This window comes from Armigeres subalbatus, chromosome 3, assembly GCF_024139115.2.
Source record: "Armigeres subalbatus isolate Guangzhou_Male chromosome 3, GZ_Asu_2, whole genome shotgun sequence".
In the NCBI taxonomy this organism is placed as follows: domain Eukaryota; kingdom Metazoa; phylum Arthropoda; class Insecta; order Diptera; family Culicidae; genus Armigeres; species Armigeres subalbatus.
Window position 1 is genome coordinate 329,286,939 of NC_085141.1, and position 12,240 is coordinate 329,299,178.

The 12,240-nt window shown below is 39.5% G+C and overlaps 1 long non-coding RNA gene across 1 annotated transcript; it reads right to left on the reverse strand.

Annotated features, from left to right (window-relative positions):
• Nucleotides 1–8,728: 8,728 nt before the first annotated feature.
• On the reverse strand, nucleotides 8,729–11,949 carry LOC134221203 (uncharacterized). Its single transcript, XR_009982258.1, has 3 exons — nucleotides 11,541–11,949; nucleotides 10,993–11,455; nucleotides 8,729–10,909 (listed from the first exon to the last, which is right to left on the reverse strand). It is a non-coding gene; the product is annotated as an uncharacterized LOC134221203 (long non-coding RNA).
• Between the last annotated feature and the right edge of the window lie 291 nt (nucleotides 11,950–12,240).

A 12,240-nucleotide genomic window follows, 5' to 3' on the forward strand; every position in this document is an offset into this window, starting at 1 on the left:
TGATGCAACCTCGTGCGAAAAAGGAACAGTTCTCTTCAACGAAATAAGCGAATCGGATTTTATCCTACTCAATAATGGCGGAAAAACGACAATAGCAGCACCAGACAGAAATTCTTCAGCCATTGACGTCTCACAGGACAGGTCACACCAGGAATAGCAAGGAAAATAACATGGACCATCGACGAACAAGAATTTGGCAGCACCCACCTCATCATTCGGATGGAAATCGACAGTAGAATCCAAATCTCCAGAAGGACGACGAAAAGGATAAATAAAGAACGCGCAATAACAAACATCAACGCAATCCGCCCACAGTATATGTACACGCCGGAAGAAATGCCGCTAAGGCTGTCGTCCCTTCGGTACAACCAGAAAGTAATGCTTCAAAGGGGGGTTAGTACACAACGCACCCTCGAGGTTAGCTGCCTGTCCTTGCAGCACCGAACATCTTGACTCGCTTTATAAAAAAATAATAAAATAACACCATGGTATCGTGTCAGCGCATTGCCGGCTTTCCAGGTGGCCTTACCACGCCCTATGTTCTCGGAGAGTGGAAAGGGTCGACTTCGCGCCTGCTTCCATCTGCACGGCTGGCATCAAGAATGATGGTGCCGCGTGCACCCCAAATTGACCTCTCTGCGATAGGACCAATTCGCCAACACACAGAGGGATTTGCCGACGCCTGCCCCAGCCTTGACGAGGACCCCTTTCCGTCCTCAGGCTCGGAACCCGCCCGGTTGACGGACGCCGCAAAAGCGACGATACCATGTTACCGGTATGACCCATGAAGCCGACTCCTAACCCTTGAACCACCTCGTATTTGCGCCTGAACTAGCCATTCCTCGAGTCCACACGCCACCTTTTGTGTAGCGATTTGGAGGATAGCTAACTTCATCTTTACACATCCTCCGGACTAGGTTGTCCGGGGTAGTGTCCAGACCACATGTGGTCACGCATTGTGCGAAAACGTGGGCACACGAACAACACGTGTTCCGCCGTTTCCTCTAAATCTGCGCACACCGGACACTCGGACGGTGCCGAGTGTCCGAACCGGTGTAGATACTGACTGAAGCAACCATGGCCTGTAAGGACCTTGGTCAGGTGGAAAGTGATTTCCCCATGGCGCCTCTTGACCCACGTACCTATCTCCGATATCAACCTATGTGTCCATCTACCCTTAGTGGAACTGTCCCACGCACGCTGCCATTTGACCATTGAGGCCAACCTGACAATCCTACGGATGCCTCTCGTGCCGCGCATTTCTCTATGTCTTCACCGATAACGATGTCAATAGGCATCATACCGGTGATGACGCAAAGTGCATCGTGCGACACGGTACGGTACGCGCTCGCAACTCTTAGGGGCAAGCCAGAGTAAACGCGACGTGCGATGCGACGCGACGCGACAGTGCAATTTGACAGCCTGTTGATAATGATTGTTATTCTTTTACGTGAGTCGCGTCGCGTCGCATCGCACGTCGCGTCTACTCTGGCGAGCACCTTAGGCACATGAGCCGTACTATACGTACTTTCTAACTGCGATCTGTAGCAGTTAATACGCAGGGCCGTGCCCCAAGCTGCCCCGCCATACCTTAGTATAGACAGAGCGACACTAGCCAGAAGCTTGCGCTTGCTGGCATAAACCGCAGAGCTATTTGACATCATCCCGGACAATGCCACTATGCAGGCCTGGTAGCGAGTCACTTTTTAGTGACTTGGTCACTATTTTGAGTCTAGTCACTAAAAAGTCACTATTTGCATCCAAAAGTCAGTAAAGTCACTATTTTTCGGAAAATGGTCACTAAAGTCACTATTTTTGCATTGACTGTTGTAAAAAAGTTCAAAATAAAAATCATTTGTGCCTAGGTTTCATGATCAACCAAATCAAAAGTGTTAACGGGCTTGGTGGTCATGGTATGGCTACCACTTCTGCCTCTTACGCAAAAGGTCGTGGGTTCAATCCCATGCCCTTTCTATTTCTATCTTCTACGTTACATCTTGACTAGTTCTGGCGGTTCGATATCTGAGCGACAAAGCTCGTTTCTGGCGTCCAATTTACATATACCACCTTTCCATCACTACCACATTAGCAATAACCCTTTAACCAAGACGAACCTATGCCATGAAAACCCCTAGATTTCAATAAAATTCCGCATGAACTCGTGGCGAGTCCAGAGGCGTTCTCGGCTTACAGTAGTGGGCGAGTGACTGCATCATCAATTCCTTCCCATCCTCGATAGACCGTGAGGACGTGACCAGCGCCGTTATCGACCATTTAAAATACAAGAGCTCTCGGACTGCGTACATTGAGGAGTTTTGGTACCAGAACCACGTAGTCTGCGTAGAATAATGAGCAATAAGGGCGTCGATGTTAAATGGTTGTTAAATCCGTTTATGATTGTTAAATCCGCCCTGCGACCCTTCGAGACAAGTCTCGAAAAAAAAATTGTAGAAGTGATTCTTTTTATTAACAATTAAGAAAAGATACCCAAAAAACTAGTGTGGAGGTGAATGAATTGGTCGGAGTTTTTAAATCTAAAACAAAACCAAAAAAACTAATTAGATTTAAAAGATTTTTTAACTCGAGATTTTTTGGCCACATATTTTTAATTAACTTTAATACTAAAGTCTGCCATTTAGAAATTAAAGTTTATTAGAATTTTTGGATTGGTTTTTGGATTTTCAAAATTTTCCTCAGAATGCCACGGTAAAAACTTCATTTAAATTTGTTATTAAACCATAGTTCAATAATAGGTAAAATCGTATTTTAAAAATTTCTTCATTATTTTGTATTTTTTCAATCAAATGATCATACCAATTATTTATAAACTTTGTCCAAATCCAAATAGTCTAGGAATCTATAAGATAAATTTACATAATTCTTTAGCTGTAACTTCGAGCTCATACTAAAAAACAAATGTTGTTGTAATCATCCACATAATTGTGTGATACTCATGAGAGTGTCGCAGACGCTGGCCTCCTGCTTTCATCCTCTCCCTTCTTACGATGAAGATGGGCGTGGCCAGTAGCAGTAATCATCATGCTTTTGTTGTTTTTGCCTTTTTTTGATTTCTGATAGCATTCTACATAAGGATTTCAAAAATAACACATTAGTTTGCAATCTACGAATTATACCGTAACAATGCTAATGCAACTTGTAGTTCTACACCCGGTTCAAAACAACATCTAAAAGTCACTATTTGGTAACTTTTTCTGCAATTGAAAAGTCACTATTTGGTCACTTTTTTGTCATCGTTGGTCACTAAAGTCACTATTTTGAACGGCATCCATCGCTACCAGCCCTGACTATAGCTGTGGAGGCACGCTTGCAGGCGATATTGACGTCGCTACCAAAGGTGAGCTTATCGACGATCATTACCCTCAAGCAGGGCCGGATTTGGGGGGCGTGTCCCCGGGCCCCACAATTCTTATGTACCAAAACCAACTTTTTTGTACATTTTGGGGCCCTCTTCCGGTTAAATGCGGCCCTGCCCTCAAGAGTTTGATGGAGCGTTCAGAGGTAACCGCGCAGTTGCCTTCCCTTATCACCGCTTGTTGCTCCGACTTTCGGTTGTTAACAACAATCACCTCAGTCTTGTGGTGAGCCAGTTCTAACTTCCTGGAACTCATCCACTTCTCCACAATTGCGATCGAGTGGGCTTCCCGCCGGTGGTTTTCCCGCCGGTGGTTTTCCCGCCTTTGGCAATATGACCAAGCTCTGCCTTTTCCATGCTTCAGGGAAAACTCCATCGTCCAGGCATCTCTGCATGACAGATCTGAACATCTCGGGAGCCTCAGCAATGGCCGCTTTGATGGCCAGGTTCGAAATACCATCCGGTCCTGGCGCCTTACCTACACAAAGGGACTGTGCAATCCCCGCAAGTTCCGCCACAGTTACTCTTTCGTCGTCGGCCAGTGAGGGCAGAGACTTGGGTCATGACGTGGGAAGAGCCCCGCGATGATCCTCTCCAGACCGCTATGCAGGGGCCATCGTCCCACGTGTCTTGGCCATTACGACCCTATAGCAGGCCTGGTAGCGGGTCACTTTTTAGTGACTTGGTCACTTTTTTCGGGCTAGTCACTAAAAAGTCTCTTTTTTCGACCTCAAGTCACTAAAGTCACTTTTTCTCACAAAAAGTCACTATTTTCAACTATTTTGAAACTATTGACTAAGATTTTTTTTATAAAGCTTTATGTATCCATCGGAAGATGCTTTGTTCATGGTGGAAATGAAATTACGGATCTTGGAAAAATGATCACTCTGAAACATCGCCAGCCATTTATGCTCTTATTGGCATTTCACCAGTAGCTAATTGAAGGTGTTTTACGTCACAATTTATAAATTGGTATACAAGAGACCTGTCGGTTTCGAGTTTTTTAAACTTAAACTTCATGCAGTAGGGGAAGGTGGGGAGACTTTATTCTCCCCTGTTTTACCAAGAACTAAACTGCCGATGACTGCACACTCGCATTTTTGTTCATTTTGTAAAAAGCCTGTGAATCGTTCACAAAGCTCAATTTAATGGATCTAAACCCACAACAGTAAAATGGGCTTTACTATCTTGCTTATCTGTGGTAAACTGGAAATGATTGAGTTTGTGGGGAGGATTGACAAACGATTTACAAAATCAACCAAAATACATATGTCACAAATATGCGATCATGGGCAGTAAAGTAGTATTGTTATAGCGTATTTTTATAATAGATCCTCTAGAATAAGTGATCGTTATGTGGCGAGTTATTTTTTTAATTGACAACCTTATTTACTCTATTATTTACTGTGTTTTGTTCCTCCTGAAGATGTTTTTTAGTGGCCACGCAAAATTAGAACAACTTCTCCCAATAATGACCAAATGCTATCATTTGCATAAATCCATAAATATGCTAAATGATCTTCACTGAAAAAAATGCCATCATTCCACCACAATTTCAGGATATTCGGATTTTGAGTTGTTGCCTCAATTTGAGGAGACTTTATCCCTCATTAGGCATCCATATAAAAATTCGTCTAAAAAATTCAAGAAAATATATATTTATTGAGAAGATATCATAGAAAGACGATCAAGTCTCCCCAATCTTGAAGATTGCATGCGCTGTCGAATTCCATAGCAAAAATCGTTCATGAATACACACAGCAAGTCGGAAAATCTACATATTTTGGAGTAAAAATATTTAAAAGTTCTGAGAGCACGGTCCTCATTACAAACAGGAGGTCGAGCGTTCAATCCCAGGCTCGTTGTACATGAATGTTCATATTTTTTGTATAGTTTTCTACCAAAACGATCCTACCATTGACGAATACATACACTGACAAAAATCCAATCATATCCATTATGTGTGGCACACATAAATTTTGACTATAGCATTTCCCACATAACGGCTATGTGAATTCGCATAGCATATATGTGGAAACACACATAACCGTTATTAACTAATAACCTTTATGTGGATTTTCCCATAGCGGGTGGTTATTAACGCACACATAAAATTTATTTGTCAATTTCTTTAGATTTTTGCCAATAAAAATGTGTGGATTTTTATTAGTGTAGACGGAGGGGTGGCCATTTTTTCGGGCACCACTATATACCCCTGGGGAGTGACGGATTACAATTATACTCCATTGCACAGTGACGTCACACACGACTTTTGACAGGTACTGGTCCTGTTGTTTACAGACGACTTTATTTTAATTTAGAGATTCTTCTATCATTCTTTGGATTTTCTGATCGTTAATTACCTAAGCTTATCGATAATTACCAATATTTGAATGCGGAATGTACGGAATGTCATCAACATCGTGAAATATGCAGATTTAATTTGGATCAAAATAATTCTAAGTCCGAAACGTAAACAACAGGACCAGTACCTGTCAAAATAGTGAGGTTAGGTTTTCCGCGCGCTATGACCTATTACAATCACTCGACCATTGAGAAGCCCCTCAATTCTAATCACGTCAGTTTGACAACAGTTGTCAGTTGTCAGCTTATTTGTTTATTTCTCGGGTACTTTTTCAAATCGGCGTATGTAACATTTTGATCAAGCTGAGAAAATGGGCTTGGAAGTTTTCAGATTTTATTTTTATTCCTATTTAGAAACTAAACATTTTTATAGCAAATGAATTCACCTCAACGATATTGTGCATTTAGACCAAAACTGTTTATATGACGCTGATGAACTGGCAGCAAGGCCCACTTCGGACGAGATTCTCACGGAAAAATAAAATAAATATGCACCACTGCACGGTGTCATCTGTCACAAAATCGAGCTTGTTTTGTCGCTGACAACGTCGCTGGCACCAAATTGAGGTTCGGAAGTCGATTTCCACACTTCTGAAAGCTCTTCCGACAATGTTTTGATAGCAAATTCAAATTTTGTTCTGACGTTCATGATGTCGGAAGTAAGTTCGGAAGTAAAACGTCGGAAGTCGGAATACAATTTAGTGCTGGCGACACAATACATTATGAAAATGTTCATCGTCACTGGCTTTGAAATATACACTACGTGTGAACATTTCAGTTATTTTGATAAAAATATATGTTACAACGTTCTGCAACAGATAAATCACATATGTCGTTTTGATATGTCAGCATGACCGAGGTCATGCTACTTTCGTCGAAATGTTACGCTGCTCTGTATACGCTGTATTAGGGTCTCGCCGACATTTCTCATCAACACGAACGCAGGTTCGTGGTTGCAAACAATCCCATTTAATTTTGCCGTGACAGCTGCTCGTGGTTGCAAACAAACCGAGTAAAAGTGTGAGTGAAACGTGCGTGTACGTACACGATCGCTGAAAGCCTAATTGTTGATACGTCGAAATGTTGCGTAAAGTTGAAACGTTTCACACGCATGCGACAAAAAAATTGCAACACTTATGGGTCAAACACAATAAATACGTTTGCGTGCGTTTTGACAGTTTTTCTATGGGAAAACTGTCAAAACGCACGCAAACGTATCAATTGTGTTTGGCCCATTACAACACGATGTAACAACATTTACTGCAAAAAAAAACAACGTAAAATATTTTTCTTAAGGGAAATCAAAAAAATCAAGTAACAAGCTTAATTTTGAAACCAGGGATGCAAAAGTACAAGCAGACGCACGTTTTAAACTATTTAGTTGTTCGAAAAAAAAATTTAAAGCACATTTTCTGCTAAGCGATGTATGTGCAATATTTTCAACAATGATGTTACATCGTTTTGAAAAAAAAAAAGATTTACATTTTTAATTTTCATGTAGCTTTGAAGATATACACATTTTTAGTTGAATTTGATGCCATATGCTGTTGAAAACGGGTTTGTTTACAATTTGCGATATACGCCGTTTTGAAAAGTACCCGAGATTTGCTTACCTCCGATGTTTGTTTTTGTTTTCGAATTTTTCAATCGCGTTCAAAATGTTTGTGTAAAAACGAATGAACCGTGTTAAATTGGTTCCTTTTGGTGTATGGAAATATTGATCCAGCTTTGTGTTGCCTTGTGTTGGAACCGATCAAGGGATTCTACGACAAATTCATCCTGCTGATGGATTTCAACTCCCTTTACCCCGCAGCATCATCCAAGACCAAGAGTACAACATTTGTTTCGCTAAGTTGCTACCAGCGCCGACGACCGATGCAGTAGATGAGAACATAGCCGCTCAGATCCTTCAAACAAGTGAAATGGGAATATTGCCCCACTAAATTCACAAACTCGTCGAGAGCAGAAAATCACCCGGTCTGTCTCAGGAACATAGAATGCAGTACAATATTCGCCAGAGGGCACTGAAGCGCTCATCCTTGTACGGATGTGCTCAGTACATGGCCGCTCTGGTCACACTAAAAGGTCGAGAAATTCTTATGAATACCAAAAGCATCAACAACACTTGTAATCAAATTTCTTTTCCTTTCTTGCCCAACAGGTTATTTATGACGACACGACACACAGTATCATGATCAACACCAACAGCATCGATTATGACGAGGTGTTCAAGATCGGTGTTAGCATCAAGCAGTTCGTCATTGAAACAAACTAATGGGTGAAGCTGGACATCGACGTATTGTACAAGTACGAACTGCTGTTGAAGAAAAAAAGTACGCGACCGTTTCGATAGCCAAGATTGGGGAAAAAATCGAATGCAACCAGGAGTTGAAAAGTTTTGATGTCATTCGGAGGAGTTGGTCGAGGCTGACGGTAATTACTGGAACCGTAACATTGAATGAAATCCTGTCAAACAAGCCGATTGATGAGCGGATAGATGACCCCATCTCATGACCCCACTACAGCAGTTTCTCTTCTGGAAGTAAAGCAAATACCAAGACCGCTTAATGACTATCAGCTACCTATGACTCTTGCAATATGGATGAATAAAACAATGAATTTAATACGAAACGACGTAATTGTGTACATAATTTGTGAGGATGGAACATCCGCAGCAGCCATGAAGCAGGCTCATCACATCGATGAAATGAAAGATCCGGTCAAAAAGTCAAATTAAAACCAGTCGTGGATTATTATCTATCGCAGTAGGCCTTTCCAGTAGTGACCTTGCAGTTTGTCCTGAGTTGTGTTAAGATTAATTGATGGATTGAGATTGATTAAAAATGAATGATTGAGATTGATTGATCAACTGATTAATTGAAATTGATTTATTGATTGATTAAGATTGATTTATTGATTGAGATTGGTTAAGATTGATTGATTGAGATAGAGATAGAGATTGATCGATTGATATTGATTAGGATTGATTACTTGATGGATTTAGTGATATTATTTGATTGAGATTGATTGAATGCTTTTGCTTGATTGATTGATTGAGATTGACTGATTGAATGATTTTATTGATTGAAACTGATATATTAATATTAAATGCTTGATTAGTTGATTGATTGATTGACTGAGCTTGATTGAATGATTGACTGATTGATTGAAATTGATTTATTGATTGATTAAGGTTGATTGATTGAGACAGAGGTTTATTTGTTTTATTGAGATTGATTGATTGATTTATTGATTGTGATGGATTGAATAATTGAGATTGACTAATTGAGTGAGATTGATTAATTGGTTTTATTCATTGATTGAGATTCATTGATTGATCGATTGAGATTGATTATGGTTGATTGAGTGATAATGTTGGATTGAGATTGATTGATTCATTGATTTAGATTGATTGAATTACACAGGATTTTGTTTTTACGCGATTTTTTTTCGCTCGTATTTTTGATCGTGTGACTTCAATTTACCTCCAAAATCTTCGCAACATGTTTAAAAAAATCCAGAATAATTCAAAGAAAAATCACATGATGATTAATATGCGTTAAACATTTAGGCTGAGCGAAAAATTGAGAAAATGTAAATCGTGTAAAAACAGAATCCAGTGTATTAAGATTAATTGATTGATCTATTGAGATTGATTAATACTGATTGATTGGCTGATCGATTAAGATTGATTTTTTGATCGATTGAGATTGATTAAGATTGATTGGTTGAGTGCTATTGTTTTATTGAGATTGATTGATTAAGATTGATTAGTTGAGTTTTTTTTAAGCTTTATTAATGTGTTTTAGATTAGTTGAGTGCTATTGTTTTATTGAGATTGATTGGTTGATTCATTGATTGAGATTGATTAATTGAGGTTGATTTATTGAGAATAATGGATTGCTTTTAAATTTATTTATTAAGATTGATTGATTGATTATTTAGTTGATTAACTGAGCTTGGTTGAATGATTGATGGATTGAGATTGATGGATTGAGATTGATTGATTGTTTGATTGATGGATTGCGATTGATTGATTAAGATTAATTGATTGGTGAGGATTGTTTGATTGCTTGATTGAGATTGATTAATCGAGATTAATTGATTATTTGAAATTGATTGACTTATGGATTAATTGAGATTGATCTCAAGATTAATTGATTGGTTGAGATTGTTTTTTTTAATATGATTGATTGATTTTAATGAATGAGATTGATGGATTGAGAATGATTAATTTTTTTTTATTGATTTAGATTGATTGTCTGAGCTTGATTGAATCATTGAGATTAATTGATTTTCGGAATTAATTGACTGAGCTTGATTGAATGATTGAGATTTATCGAGTGTGTTTGATTGATAGATTGAGATTGATTGAATAAGATTTATTTTATTTTATTTATTTTTTATTATCTTTATTACGGAGACTTCCAGCAATCATTGGGTGAAGTTGGTGCCCTCGAAGAACAATTCATTTTCAAAGCTGACCCCTGCCGGTGAAGACAATCGGTAGTCAGAGTCCTTACCGCCAAGATGAGTGTCATCGGCTGCAGACTTTGAAGATGCTATCATCGATTGACAGGATTGACACATCAATAGTACCGCCACCAAGAATGATAAACATAACGTTTTACTCGCTGGTGGTCTTTTCATCCAGATTGTGGACAACGGCAGCTGCCAAGGCAGCTGCTATTAGTTCATCAAAAAGAAGATGTGACTGACTCTGACTTTGCAGGTCATTGGAAGTGAAAGGCAGCATCGAGAGCAGCATCATCCTAACACAACGGCGTTGGACACCGTTTTTAACAAGTGCTTCATGTTCGCCTCGTATCTAAAAAGTCAAACTTGCGATAGACAGGCACTTGATGTTGCGATGTGAGCGATGTTACGATCCAACCGCGGGGAGATGTTACGATCCAACCGCGGTCTGTGCAGTTGATGTTTCTGTTACCGCTGCTGTGTAGCTTATGCTCATCGAAATAATACGAATTCAGGTGTGGGTTTATGTCAGACCAGGAGTACCAAATATGGCGATTCGATCCCGAAAGTTTTGATGACGAGAAGCGTGTTTTCTCTCCCGAGTCGATTGATACATGAATGAGGTGTCCGGTGCTGGGAATACTGTTGTTGAGATGCAGAATGATCTCGATTATGCTGAGGTTGTTGTACAGGCCACTGTAAATAAAGGATGAAATGTATCAGTTTGTTTGTAATATTTCTGGGGAAACAACAATATCTTATAAATCACGAATACTTACCGCTTTTCGAAACTAGGACTGCCGATTGTCTACTGTACTATCCGGCTGCTGTCGTAGCAGAACGTATTCCCTAAATTTCACCAGAAGACTCATCGTCGTCGTCAATTCTGGTCTTTTCATATTCGAATCCCGGGATGTCGGGCATCTCGTACGAAAAATTGTTTATTTTCAACAGCTCTTGGTTGAGTATTTACTTCTCCAAATGAATAAAGTGTGCGTGATTCCGCTGATTCCGCAGTATTCCTCTCAAAGTGGTTGAGATAGTTTTGCTGCAACTGGATTATCACCCACTTTTGCTTTACACATCCTATACAGTATCATTAGTGTTTGTGATTCCGGTTTTGGAGAAGTCTTTCGGTTGTTTGCTGGATGTTCGGTTGGACCCAATGGCAATGATGAAATCGTCCTCCACTTACTTTATTATCCGATGAGACGACATAAACAACCGGCCATTGTGATTGACCTTTAGTGTCATTGACGTCATTGTTGATGTGACAAAAGACACCATCTATAATTTGAATTAACTAGTAATAAAATAAAAGACTTACCACAAAACAATTAATTTCACCTTATGAAATCTATGAAATGTATTGAACCATCCAGACTATCCCGAAAGCTATCGTTTTTTTTATTAATCATTAATTATTTACCAATAAGATTTAAGTTTAAGAATTTAAGAATTAAGATTTTAGGTTTTGAAAATTTTGTCTTGACTTGTGAGAAGAATCAAATGATTTTGTTGTTGCAGTTTGGATTTGACAGTTGGCCCGAAAGTGTGAGAGCGAAACAAACAGACAAAATGTCAAAAGGTTGGGAGGGGTCAGTCAATTCGTTGGTGAAATTAAATGTAATTCGTCAACCACGAGGGGTATTTTTCTCAAAATGAAGAAGAAGACATGGTGCCCGAATTTAAAATGATTTGTACCGGACATTGCGGTCTATGTATTAGTCTATGATCCTACTGTTGTTCCTCACACTAAAAATTCCAAAAACATCCGTTGAACCTATGACAAATCGTAGAGTTCTCTGCATCTTTCTTGAGTAGGTGTTCAGCTAATCCAATGATCGTAATTTTCACTCATTCTCACGAGAAGAATGCTCATTCACGTAGATTTTCGCCGAGAAATAATTTTCAGGAAAGAAAAACAGGTGTGTCCTTATCACGGAATCCAAATTTCGAAGTACTGTCATTCTTATAATTTTACCCATGCTGCGACGCAGCCAATATGAAATTATAAAATGACAGTT